The 12,264-nt window shown below is 50.5% G+C and overlaps 1 long non-coding RNA gene across 1 annotated transcript; it reads right to left on the minus strand.

Moving 5' to 3' along the window:
- Nucleotides 1-2,780: 2,780 nt before the first annotated feature.
- LOC138649755 (uncharacterized) lies at nucleotides 2,781-6,523 on the minus strand. The gene is made up of 3 exons (XR_011315357.1): nucleotides 6,415-6,523; nucleotides 5,170-5,297; nucleotides 2,781-4,631 (listed from the first exon to the last, which is right to left on the minus strand). It is a non-coding gene; the product is annotated as an uncharacterized lncRNA (long non-coding RNA).
- Between the last annotated feature and the right edge of the window lie 5,741 nt (nucleotides 6,524-12,264).

Below are 12,264 nucleotides of genomic sequence, written 5' to 3' on the forward strand. Positions count from 1 at the left end.
AGCATGAGTGAGTGAGCATGAGTGAGTGAGCGAGCATGAGTGAGTGAGTGAGCGAGCATGAGTGAGCGAGCATGAGTGAGCGAGCGAGCATGAGTGAGCGAGCGAGCATGAGTGAGCGAGCAAACATGAGTGAGTGAGCATGAGTGAGTGAGCATGCATGAGTGAGCGAGCATGAGTGAGTGAACGAATGAGCATGAGTGAATGAGCATGAGTGAGTGAGCATAACTGAATGAGCGAGCATGTGTGAGTGAGTGAGCAAACAAACATGAGTGAGGGAGCATGACTGAGTGACCAAGCATGAGTGAGTGAACGAGCAAGCGTAAGCAAATGAGCATGAGTGAGTGACCAAGCATGAGTGAGTGAACGAGCGTGCATAAGTGAGTGAACCAGCAAACATGAGTGAGTGAACGAGCAAACATGAGTCAGCAAATGAGCAAGCATGAGTGAGTGAATGAGCAAGCATGAGTGAGTGAATGAGCAAGCATAATGAGTAAACGAGCATGGGTGAGTGAGCTAGCATGAGCGAGTGAGCAAACGAGCATGAGTGAATGAGCAAGCATTAGTGAGTGAGAAAATGAGCATGAGTGAGTGAGTGACCATGAGTGAGCCAGCCTGAGTAAGCAAGTGAGCCTCAGTGAGCAAGTGAGTAAGCCAGCATGAGTGAGTGAGCGAGCAAGCATGAACAATTAAGTGAGTGAGCATGAGCAAGTGAGTATATATTTGTACTAAATTTTCACACAGCATTCGCACTGACATCACAAAGGTGAAGTGAGTTCAATGGCTGTGAACTCCCAGGACCTGTCAGACGGCATCACGAGCAGGAGAACTTTCTCAAGCTCATGGTGCCCTCAGATAGGGAACAGCAGCTCACACAGGGACACTGAGCACACTATGCTCAATTTGTCTGCTGGATGACAGGCTGCATGGTCACATCATGCAGCCTGCCATCTAGATGTAGCAGACCTGAGCCAGTCATGGGACAAATGGATTTAAAGCATCTCTGCAGAAAGGTGAGGAATATTGTTGCTTTTTTTTTTTTTTCTCTTTTACAGATGACAAGGGCATCGAGGGAATGGGCGAGGTCTTAAGTATGGTTTAATTAAGAATATAAAAGGAGTCTGTGTTTCTCTTTCAATGAAAGGACTTTTTTCTGGGTGTCTGTTTTCTTACAATATGACTTATCGACGCCCCTCCATTACTAAACTCGGGGCTTGATGTTACCTGACAGTGATATCAACCCCCACAACTATTACCCCGCTTGCCAGCGCTATAGGGCAAGTGGGAAGAGCAAGGCTAAGTGCCAGAATTGACACTTCTTAGAGATGCATTTTTTGGGGGGCAGTTAAGAGAGCTGATATTTTTAGCCAGGGAAAGAGGCAGTATCCATGGCCCCTTCCTAGGCTATTAAATATCAGCCGGCAGCTCTCTGCATAGCCTTTGCTGGTTATTATAGGGGGACTGCCAAGTCATGTTTTTTTAGGGTCCCACATTTTAATAGCCAATAAAGGCTAATTATCCAGCTGTGAGCCAATAATACCATATCAGAACCAGAAACAAAAAAGATCACTCATGAGATGGAAGCCTCCTGGCACCACTGCAAAAGGTCACATGCATAGTATGAACTAAAATAGGACATAGACTAGATCAACTGCATGAATGTACTGATAATACAAATCGACAGTACAGGTAATATGGAGACAACCACATGGACTATGGACCCAAAGCCAAGCCGTAGCCATTAATTGTTAGGTCAATAAGTGAATGAAGTAGAGAAAAGTAGGGAAAAAGAATCTGAACCAAGCAAAATGGATGACCGGAATTGCCTTGAAACATGTAGATAATGGCAGGAGCACATAGGAGATCTTGTGATGGCCTTGACACCTGTGGCTTTGTATATAGTGTACAGCAATCACCAGTGACATTAGACATAGGAGCTCTGTACAAAGTGTGCAATAAATACTGTGATAACCAGTGACATTATACACAGGATATCTGTGTCTATTATACAGGCAATAAAGTGATAACTAGTGACAGACACAGGAGCTCTGTGAATGGTGTACAGTGATCACCTGTGACAATATACACAAGAGCTCTGTGAATGGTGTACAGTGATCACCTGTGACAATATACACAAGAGCTCTGTATATTTTGTACAAGAAATACAGACATCACCAGTGGCAGACACAGGAGCTCTGTATATAGTGTACAGTGATCACTGACATTAAATACAGGAGCTCTGTATATAATATACAAGAAATACAAAGATCACCAGTGACAGACACAGGAAGTATGTATATAGTGTACAGAGATAACCAGTAGCATTAGACACAAGAGCTCTGTATATAGTGTACAGAGTACAGTACAACAGGTACACGGCACTCAAGAAAAAAAAAAGGAATAGAGCTGCCAAAGTAGGGTATCCAGCCCGTCTTGTACAGTATCTAAAACTTGGCACTGAGAGGAAGGTAGCTTGTGAGAATAAAGTTCCTTTAATTGTGCCTTCATTGTAGTCAAAAGTTTTCAGTCATAGTAGGGAACAGCTACCAAAGCATAAATAAGGACAGCGCCTCACAAGTTGGTGAATTTGCATCACATTTATTCTACTTCCAATTGCGACGTTTCAATCAAAAGATCTTTAGCGAGCACAATACACATTGCAAAAAAAAAAACATTTAAAATCGTACTAACACCCCCCCCTAATTGACAATGGTTAATCAAAACAGATACATCTGGTCAGCGAACAGCTCTGTTCGGGGGGGGGGGGGGGGAGGGGGGGGGGGTAGGACCCACTACGAGGTTTGCCATGACATGGAAGTGGGCTTTATACAGTCTGATCAGAATAATAAACTAAGAACTTCATGTTCAGTTCTATATCTTTTTGTCTGACGGCATTAGATCATTGTATGATTTTTGGAAGTGCTGTCCATTCTCTTTTTTTATTCAGCACAATAAGTTACATGTAGATCCATGCCCGACAAGTCCACATTGTCCTTTTAACAAAACAAAGGTACAGCCAATCACAGCAAAGCAATTCAGTTGTCCATGATCTCAGCTCCAATTGTCTTCCAGATCCACCCATATTGTGTCCTGGACCAATCCGCGCGCACATGCTCCAGAATCCTTCTCCGATTGGATATAGACCAGTTCCACTAATCACTGTGATGTAAAGTTATCTGCGTATGCAAACGGCGCAGCTCCACAAGGATAACCCTCTTCCAAGATCCGAAACTGCATTTCTAACAGTTATCCCTATTCTCACAGACACTGAACTATTCGTTGTCCACAGTTCAGCTCTACACATCCAGAATTCCCACAGGGACCTAAGGACATATCAATAGGAGCCAAAAGTTACTGTCCATCATAACTCACAGACAAAACTGTATCCTATGCCAGGTTAACAATATATAATATAATAAGGAGATATAATGGTCCCAACAGATCCACTACCACCATCATCTGTAGACTCCGAGTCACCACCTGTGAAGCCAAATGGAGCCTGTGAGGCCACAGGCATCTGGGGTCTTTTAGACTTCTGGCCACCCCGTAACTTCTTAGGACCAGCCTTGGGTCTAAGTGTAGAGTTAAATAATTGATAACCATTTCCATTATTATAGTCCTTCAAGTCTCTGCCATTTTGAACATTTCATATCTTCCAGCTCAGATCTATGTTTAGACAGGTTTTCGTCAACCTTAGGATCAATGGCTTGTAGCTCCTCCTCAAATTTGGCACAAAACTGGACGTTGTTAGGCAACAATGTTGGACGTAGACTCTGAGTCCCCTCGGAATCCTCCGGACCTTAGATTACATGTTGGTCCACTGGCAGAATATTCTAATTAAACCAATGTTCTTTGCTCATTCTCCCATCTATTCCTGAGCAGATCAACCGTAGGATGGTTCAAAAAGGAATTATCACCCTCTGCATCAGAGATGATTCTCACAGCATCCTCTTCCGCGTAAGACAACGGGCAGGCAGATCCTAGCTCACCAATCCATGTTAAACAACCACAGATGCACACAAATCTTGACTCGGCGTACACTTAATCATACTACGTAGACTCTCGGCACCTCATGGAGAAATAGGGTAACCATTACCCAACGGTGAAGAACACGTCACATCCAAGGAGTTGTTTTCGGAACACGTCCAAATACCAACGCAGAAATCAGGACAGCGCCTCACTATTAGGGGCCTTCGTCCAAAGGATAGAGGGGTTTATACAAAAAGACAAAAATAATGAAAGAGTGTTAGAGATTATTCTACTCAACAGTATTTAACATGATCTACAAATGAACATTAAATCATTTCGAGAAAATATATTATTAATCACATGTCAAAAAATACATTACTGGTCAATAATTGTCACAAACCTATATTGAGATAAGAATTTTCTCGGCAATTAAAGAAAAAAAAGGAAGAACAGGAAGTCAGTGATAAGAGGAAAACACTATCCACTCAAACGAGTCTATTCAATGTGACTATAAAAGGATATAGGAACATCACAAGAAGGGCACTGGGAAGAGAGGGTCCAGCCTGGTGGTCCACCTGGAGCAGGATGAGGAGGTGCAGAAATCTTAGTCTTTTCAGTGCGGGCTTCCTGTAGGATACTGGAACTTATAAAGAATCTCAGTATACCTAGGGGAGTGAGGAACAGGTTAGTGCCATTTTAGGTGTAGAACATATAGGGTATCACTGAGCAAACCGATACCGATAAAAGGGGGACACTACGATTGTTCCAAATAGATGGGAACCACCCACAATGTTGTGGGGTTAAAGACCTAAAAGAAGGTGTGGTCACAAAAATGGGACAGAATATATTGCAATCTGTATACACGGCAATATAATAATATGGGGAATGGAATGTGTATTATGTGCAGAGGTATAACACGAAGAGCCAAACACGACAAAAAACTTCCAAAATGGGATACATAAACATATAAATTTTAGTAAGAAAGCCAGGGAGGGAGGAGGGGAAAATATACCCACTCGCACATGTCCAGAACAGGATGCCCACAGTAAAGCAATAGTTAGAAAGATGCAAATCAAAAAAGCAAATAATTATAACGTCAATCAATGTCTATTACACATTCGCCCATATGGCCTATTGCATAACTGTCCCAAAAGGATATTAAGAAAAATAACATGGAGCAGCAGCAATGGCTGCCAATATTACCGGTGTAGCTGGGAATCACTGTGGGCGTCCTACCCGACGCGCGTTTCGGCAATATAGCCATAGAGGTGTATCATGCCAGAGGAAGTCAGAGGTAATCAGGAGCAGGTGTAAAAGGACATCTAGCGACTCTAGAAAGAACAAGAGAAATGGTAACAACAATGGTACAATATGTAACCTAACACTAGGATATATCAGTACTGTAGGGGAAAGCTGTTAGAAAATATAAAACACTATTACTTTTTTTTTTTTTTTAAAGTGAGAGCATGGTGAGGATAGAAAGGAAAGCAATCTTGAATTATGTGGATAAAACAAACCTTGTTTAATGTTCATTTAAAAACATATGACAACAAAGTTGAAAAGTAAGTTCATAGCACACAAAAATAAGTATGAGATTATAAAAGAGAAAACAAGCATTCAGTGGTTCGTACATATGATCTTGAGGTCTGATGTGGTCCGGGTGGGAGATTCTCAAGGTAGGAGAGATCTGTCTCAACAGGAGTTAGGTCGGCTTATATACTATTTTGACCCATAGACTTACATTGGTATCTATTTTTCCTGTCTCATAACCACATATGGTGAACTCTCGCTATATTTGAGGCCTCTACCATATTAGAAGAACACTAGTAACTTTCGGAAGGTGCTTATTAGTTATTTGTACATTACCTCATTTTGAAATGCTTAATCTTATAGCCTATGACCTTTGAGAACCATTTACCATCTCCAAATAGCCTCATATCGACAGTTCTGGCAAAAGTCCTATAGATCGGACAACCAGAGAACAGATGTATCTACCAAAATCCTCAGAATAACCCAGTCACTCACTAAACACAGTCTCTGCTTGTTAAGTAATCTACCGGTATATTTTTATTATTGTTAATATTTTATAGTCCCCCAAATTACGATTTGACAAATATCATAATCAATCCTAAACTCATTCTCTCACCATTCGTATCACAGTCAATCTTTATTCTGAAAACGTTGCATCAACCCCTGTGTTGAAGGTCATCAGAGTTCTCAAAACTATTGTAAAAAATTAAAATGTCATCAAAGTTATATTTCTCCGTTTTAGCATCTCTTAAGAGATCTTCCTCATTAATTTCTGTTTTTATCTTTTTATAAATTCTCTTAATTTTAAACATAACTAGTTGATATATTATGCACAGCAAAACAATAATAAATTTAACAATAGGATTAGATAATACATTTCCTGCTGCCATTTTCGCTAAAGACTGACCAACTAGTTACCGATTTTCTTAGATCACAGGGAAAGGTCTTCTTCTCCTGAAAGATTGGTGTTCAATCCCTTCCATCAAGAACATGGTGTTTCGTATTCCAGCTCTTATTGGAATCCATCTCGTTTTTAAAGAAATGCAGTATCATTATTTTGCAACAAAAAATTTGCATTGATCGACATGTACCCATACTCTTTGTTGCACAAGAATCATGTTTTCGATGACCTCAAAAGGGGACCTTACCAATTACTTTCCCCAAGGTCCGTTCTTCCTGAAAGTTTTAACCATCACTAGAGCCGCTTTCTGGGATTCAAATGGTGTCTCCATTCTCAGCATTCTTGATGCAGCATGTGGAAGAATCGTTAGTTTTCCTGCAACAATTGCAACCATCTGGACCTGCCAACAGCATCTTTTTGGAGGTGTGGACAAAAATGGTTCAGGTGGAAACATCAATGGCATTTTTCTTCCTGTCATTAGTTCAAAAGGAGTAAATTGAGTTGTGGACAAAGTTGTTCCTCTCACACTCAACAGTACAAGTATTGCCTTTGTCCAATAACATCTTGACAATTCTTGATGTTATTGTTCTATTCATCCTTTCCACAATACCAGCGGACTGTGGATGGTAAGGTACATGGAACTGTTCTTGTACCCCTAGAATAGTACAAACTGCTTGCATGATTTTTCCTGTAGAGTGACTTCCTCGATTAGAGGAGATTAGTGATGAGCAGGGCCGCCATCAGAGCATTACTGCCTTGACTGGCGTATAGGGCCCGGTGGGCAGAGGGGGCCAGCATCCGGCCCAGTCTCATCTGCTCACCGGGCCCCCCTACAGGCGCTGCGGCAAGCTATTGACGTGCGAGCCCCCATGTCAATAGTTGACAGCCGCCAGCCAATTGGAGGCTGACAGCTGACTTGAGCCACAGCACACACTGTCATTCTCAGCCGCCGGCAAGTGCGCACTTCACCTGCGTGGAAGGAGTGAGCTTCGCCTGCCGCAGGAGCACGGCCAGGTAAGAACTTTTTTTTTTTTTTTTTTGAGAGCGGCGATCCAGGGGGCCCCGGGGCAGAGATGCTCGACACGCTGGGGCAGAGATGCTCGACACGCTGGGGCAGAGATGCTCGACACGCTGGGGCAGAGATGCTCGACACGCTGGGGCAGAGATGCTCGACACGCTGGGGCAGAGATGCTCGACACGCTGGGGCAGAGATGCTCGACACGCTGGGGCAGAGATGCTCGACACGCTGGGGCAGAGATGCTCGACACGCTGGGGCAGAGATGCTCGACACGCTGGGGCAGAGATGCTCGACACGCTGGGGCAGAGATGCTCGACACGCTGGGGCAGAGATGCTCGACACGCTGGGGCAGAGATGCTCGACACGCTGGGGCAGAGATGCTCGACACGCTGGGGCAGAGATGCTCGACACGCTGGGGCAGAGATGCTCGACACGCTGGGGCAGAGATGCTCGACACGCTGGGGCAGAGATGCTCGACACGCTGGGGCAGAGATGCTCGACACGCTGGGGCAGAGATGCTCGACACGCTGGGGCAGAGATGCTCGACACGCTGGGGCAGAGATGCTCGACACGCTGGGGCAGAGATGCTCGACACGCTGGGGCAGAGATGCTCGACACGCTGGGGCAGAGATGCTCGACACGCTGGGGCAGAGATGCTCGACACGCTGGGGCAGAGATGCTCGACACGCTGGGGCAGAGATGCTCGACACGCTGGGGCAGAGATGCTCGACACGCTGGGGCAGAGATGCTCGACACGCTGGGGCAGAGATGCTCGACACGCTGGGGCAGAGATGCTCGACACGCTGGGGCAGAGATGCTCGACACGCTGGGGCAGAGATGCTCGACACGCTGGGGCAGAGATGCTCGACACGCTGGGGCAGAGATGCTCGACACGCTGGGGCAGAGATGCTCGACACGCTGGGGCAGAGATGCTCGACACGCTGGGGCAGAGATGCTCGACACGCTGGGGCAGAGATGCTCGACACGCTGGGGCAGAGATGCTCGACACGCTGGGGCAGAGATGCTCGACACGCTGGGGCAGAGATGCTCGACACGCTGGGGCAGAGATGCTCGACACGCTGGGGCAGAGATGCTCGACACGCTGGGGCAGAGATGCTCGACACGCTGGGGCAGAGATGCTCGACACGCTGGGGCAGAGATGCTCGACACGCTGGGGCAGAGATGCTCGACACGCTGGGGCAGAGATGCTCGACACGCTGGGGCAGAGATGCTCGACACGCTGGGGCAGAGATGCTCGACACGCTGGGGCAGAGATGCTCGACACGCTGGGGCAGAGATGCTCGACACGCTGGGGCAGAGATGCTCGACACGCTGGGGCAGAGATGCTCGACACGCTGGGGCAGAGATGCTCGACACGCTGGGGCAGAGATGCTCGACACGCTGGGGCAGAGATGCTCGACACGCTGGGGCAGAGATGCTCGACACGCTGGGGCAGAGATGCTCGACACGCTGGGGCAGAGATGCTCGACACGCTGGGGCAGAGATGCTCGACACGCTGGGGCAGAGATGCTCGACACGCTGGGGCAGAGATGCTCGACACGCTGGGGCAGAGATGCTCGACACGCTGGGGCAGAGATGCTCGACACGCTGGGGCAGAGATGCTCGACACGCTGGGGCAGAGATGCTCGACACGCTGGGGCAGAGATGCTCGACACGCTGGGGCAGAGATGCTCGACACGCTGGGGCAGAGATGCTCGACACGCTGGGGCAGAGATGCTCGACACGCTGGGGCAGAGATGCTCGACACGCTGGGGCAGAGATGCTCGACACGCTGGGGCAGAGATGCTCGACACGCTGGGGCAGAGATGCTCGACACGCTGGGGCAGAGATGCTCGACACGCTGGGGCAGAGATGCTCGACACGCTGGGGCAGAGATGCTCGACACGCTGGGGCAGAGATGCTCGACACGCTGGGGCAGAGATGCTCGACACGCTGGGGCAGAGATGCTCGACACGCTGGGGCAGAGATGCTCGACACGCTGGGGCAGAGATGCTCGACACGCTGGGGCAGAGATGCTCGACACGCTGGGGCAGAGATGCTCGACACGCTGGGGCAGAGATGCTCGACACGCTGGGGCAGAGATGCTCGACACGCTGGGGCAGAGATGCTCGACACGCTGGGGCAGAGATGCTCGACACGCTGGGGCAGAGATGCTCGACACGCTGGGGCAGAGATGCTCGACACGCTGGGGCAGAGATGCTCGACACGCTGGGGCAGAGATGCTCGACACGCTGGGGCAGAGATGCTCGACACGCTGGGGCAGAGATGCTCGACACGCTGGGGCAGAGATGCTCGACACGCTGGGGCAGAGATGCTCGACACGCTGGGGCAGAGATGCTCGACACGCTGGGGCAGAGATGCTCGACACGCTGGGGCAGAGATGCTCGACACGCTGGGGCAGAGATGCTCGACACGCTGGGGCAGAGATGCTCGACACGCTGGGGCAGAGATGCTCGACACGCTGGGGCAGAGATGCTCGACACGCTGGGGCAGAGATGCTCGACACGCTGGGGCAGAGATGCTCGACACGCTGGGGCAGAGATGCTCGACACGCTGGGGCAGAGATGCTCGACACGCTGGGGCAGAGATGCTCGACACGCTGGGGCAGAGATGCTCGACACGCTGGGGCAGAGATGCTCGACACGCTGGGGCAGAGATGCTCGACACGCTGGGGCAGAGATGCTCGACACGCTGGGGCAGAGATGCTCGACACGCTGGGGCAGAGATGCTCGACACGCTGGGGCAGAGATGCTCGACACGCTGGGGCAGAGATGCTCGACACGCTGGGGCAGAGATGCTCGACACGCTGGGGCAGAGATGCTCGACACGCTGGGGCAGAGATGCTCGACACGCTGGGGCAGAGATGCTCGACACGCTGGGGCAGAGATGCTCGACACGCTGGGGCAGAGATGCTCGACACGCTGGGGCAGAGATGCTCGACACGCTGGGGCAGAGATGCTCGACACGCTGGGGCAGAGATGCTCGACACGCTGGGGCAGAGATGCTCGACACGCTGGGGCAGAGATGCTCGACACGCTGGGGCAGAGATGCTCGACACGCTGGGGCAGAGATGCTCGACACGCTGGGGCAGAGATGCTCGACACGCTGGGGCAGAGATGCTCGACACGCTGGGGCAGAGATGCTCGACACGCTGGGGCAGAGATGCTCGACACGCTGGGGCAGAGATGCTCGACACGCTGGGGCAGAGATGCTCGACACGCTGGGGCAGAGATGCTCGACACGCTGGGGCAGAGATGCTCGACACGCTGGGGCAGAGATGCTCGACACGCTGGGGCAGAGATGCTCGACACGCTGGGGCAGAGATGCTCGACACGCTGGGGCAGAGATGCTCGACACGCTGGGGCAGAGATGCTCGACACGCTGGGGCAGAGATGCTCGACACGCTGGGGCAGAGATGCTCGACACGCTGGGGCAGAGATGCTCGACACGCTGGGGCAGAGATGCTCGACACGCTGGGGCAGAGATGCTCGACACGCTGGGGCAGAGATGCTCGACACGCTGGGGCAGAGATGCTCGACACGCTGGGGCAGAGATGCTCGACACGCTGGGGCAGAGATGCTCGACACGCTGGGGCAGAGATGCTCGACACGCTGGGGCAGAGATGCTCGACACGCTGGGGCAGAGATGCTCGACACGCTGGGGCAGAGATGCTCGACACGCTGGGGCAGAGATGCTCGACACGCTGGGGCAGAGATGCTCGACACGCTGGGGCAGAGATGCTCGACACGCTGGGGCAGAGATGCTCGACACGCTGGGGCAGAGATGCTCGACACGCTGGGGCAGAGATGCTCGACACGCTGGGGCAGAGATGCTCGACACGCTGGGGCAGAGATGCTCGACACGCTGGGGCAGAGATGCTCGACACGCTGGGGCAGAGATGCTCGACACGCTGGGGCAGAGATGCTCGACACGCTGGGGCAGAGATGCTCGACACGCTGGGGCAGAGATGCTCGACACGCTGGGGCAGAGATGCTCGACACGCTGGGGCAGAGATGCTCGACACGCTGGGGCAGAGATGCTCGACACGCTGGGGCAGAGATGCTCGACACGCTGGGGCAGAGATGCTCGACACGCTGGGGCAGAGATGCTCGACACGCTGGGGCAGAGATGCTCGACACGCTGGGGCAGAGATGCTCGACACGCTGGGGCAGAGATGCTCGACACGCTGGGGCAGAGATGCTCGACACGCTGGGGCAGAGATGCTCGACACGCTGGGGCAGAGATGCTCGACACGCTGGGGCAGAGATGCTCGACACGCTGGGGCAGAGATGCTCGACACGCTGGGGCAGAGATGCCCGACACGCTGGGGCAGAGATGCCGGACACGCTGGAGCAGAGATGCTGGACACGCTGGGGCAGAGATGCTGGACACGCTGGAAGTGGAGTTTTTCCAAGAGAGCGGTGGGACTGTGGGAAGTTCGAGGGGTGCAGCGTGGAGGCAGGGCTGGGGTGGAGCCTGGGCGGAGTCTCAAGGGGGCTCCAAAAATTTTGCCAGTATGGGGCCCCGAAATTTCTAGTGGCAGCCCTGGTCATGAGCGAATATTCTCATTACTCGAGATTTCTTGAGCATGCTCGGGAAGGGGGGGGGGGGTCCTCCGAGTATTTTTTAGCACTCAGAGATTTCGTTTTTTCTTGCCGCAGCAGAAGAATTTCCATCTGATAGCCAGCATAAGTACATGTGGGAGTTGCCTGGTTGCTAGGGAATCCCCACATGTACTTATGCTGGCTATCAGATGTAAATCATTCAGATGTGGCAATAAAAAAAAAAATCCGAGCACTAAAAAATACTCAGAGGACACCCGAGTGTC

The sequence above is a fragment of the Ranitomeya imitator genome, chromosome 9, assembly GCF_032444005.1.
Source record: "Ranitomeya imitator isolate aRanImi1 chromosome 9, aRanImi1.pri, whole genome shotgun sequence".
NCBI classification, from domain to species: domain Eukaryota; kingdom Metazoa; phylum Chordata; class Amphibia; order Anura; family Dendrobatidae; genus Ranitomeya; species Ranitomeya imitator.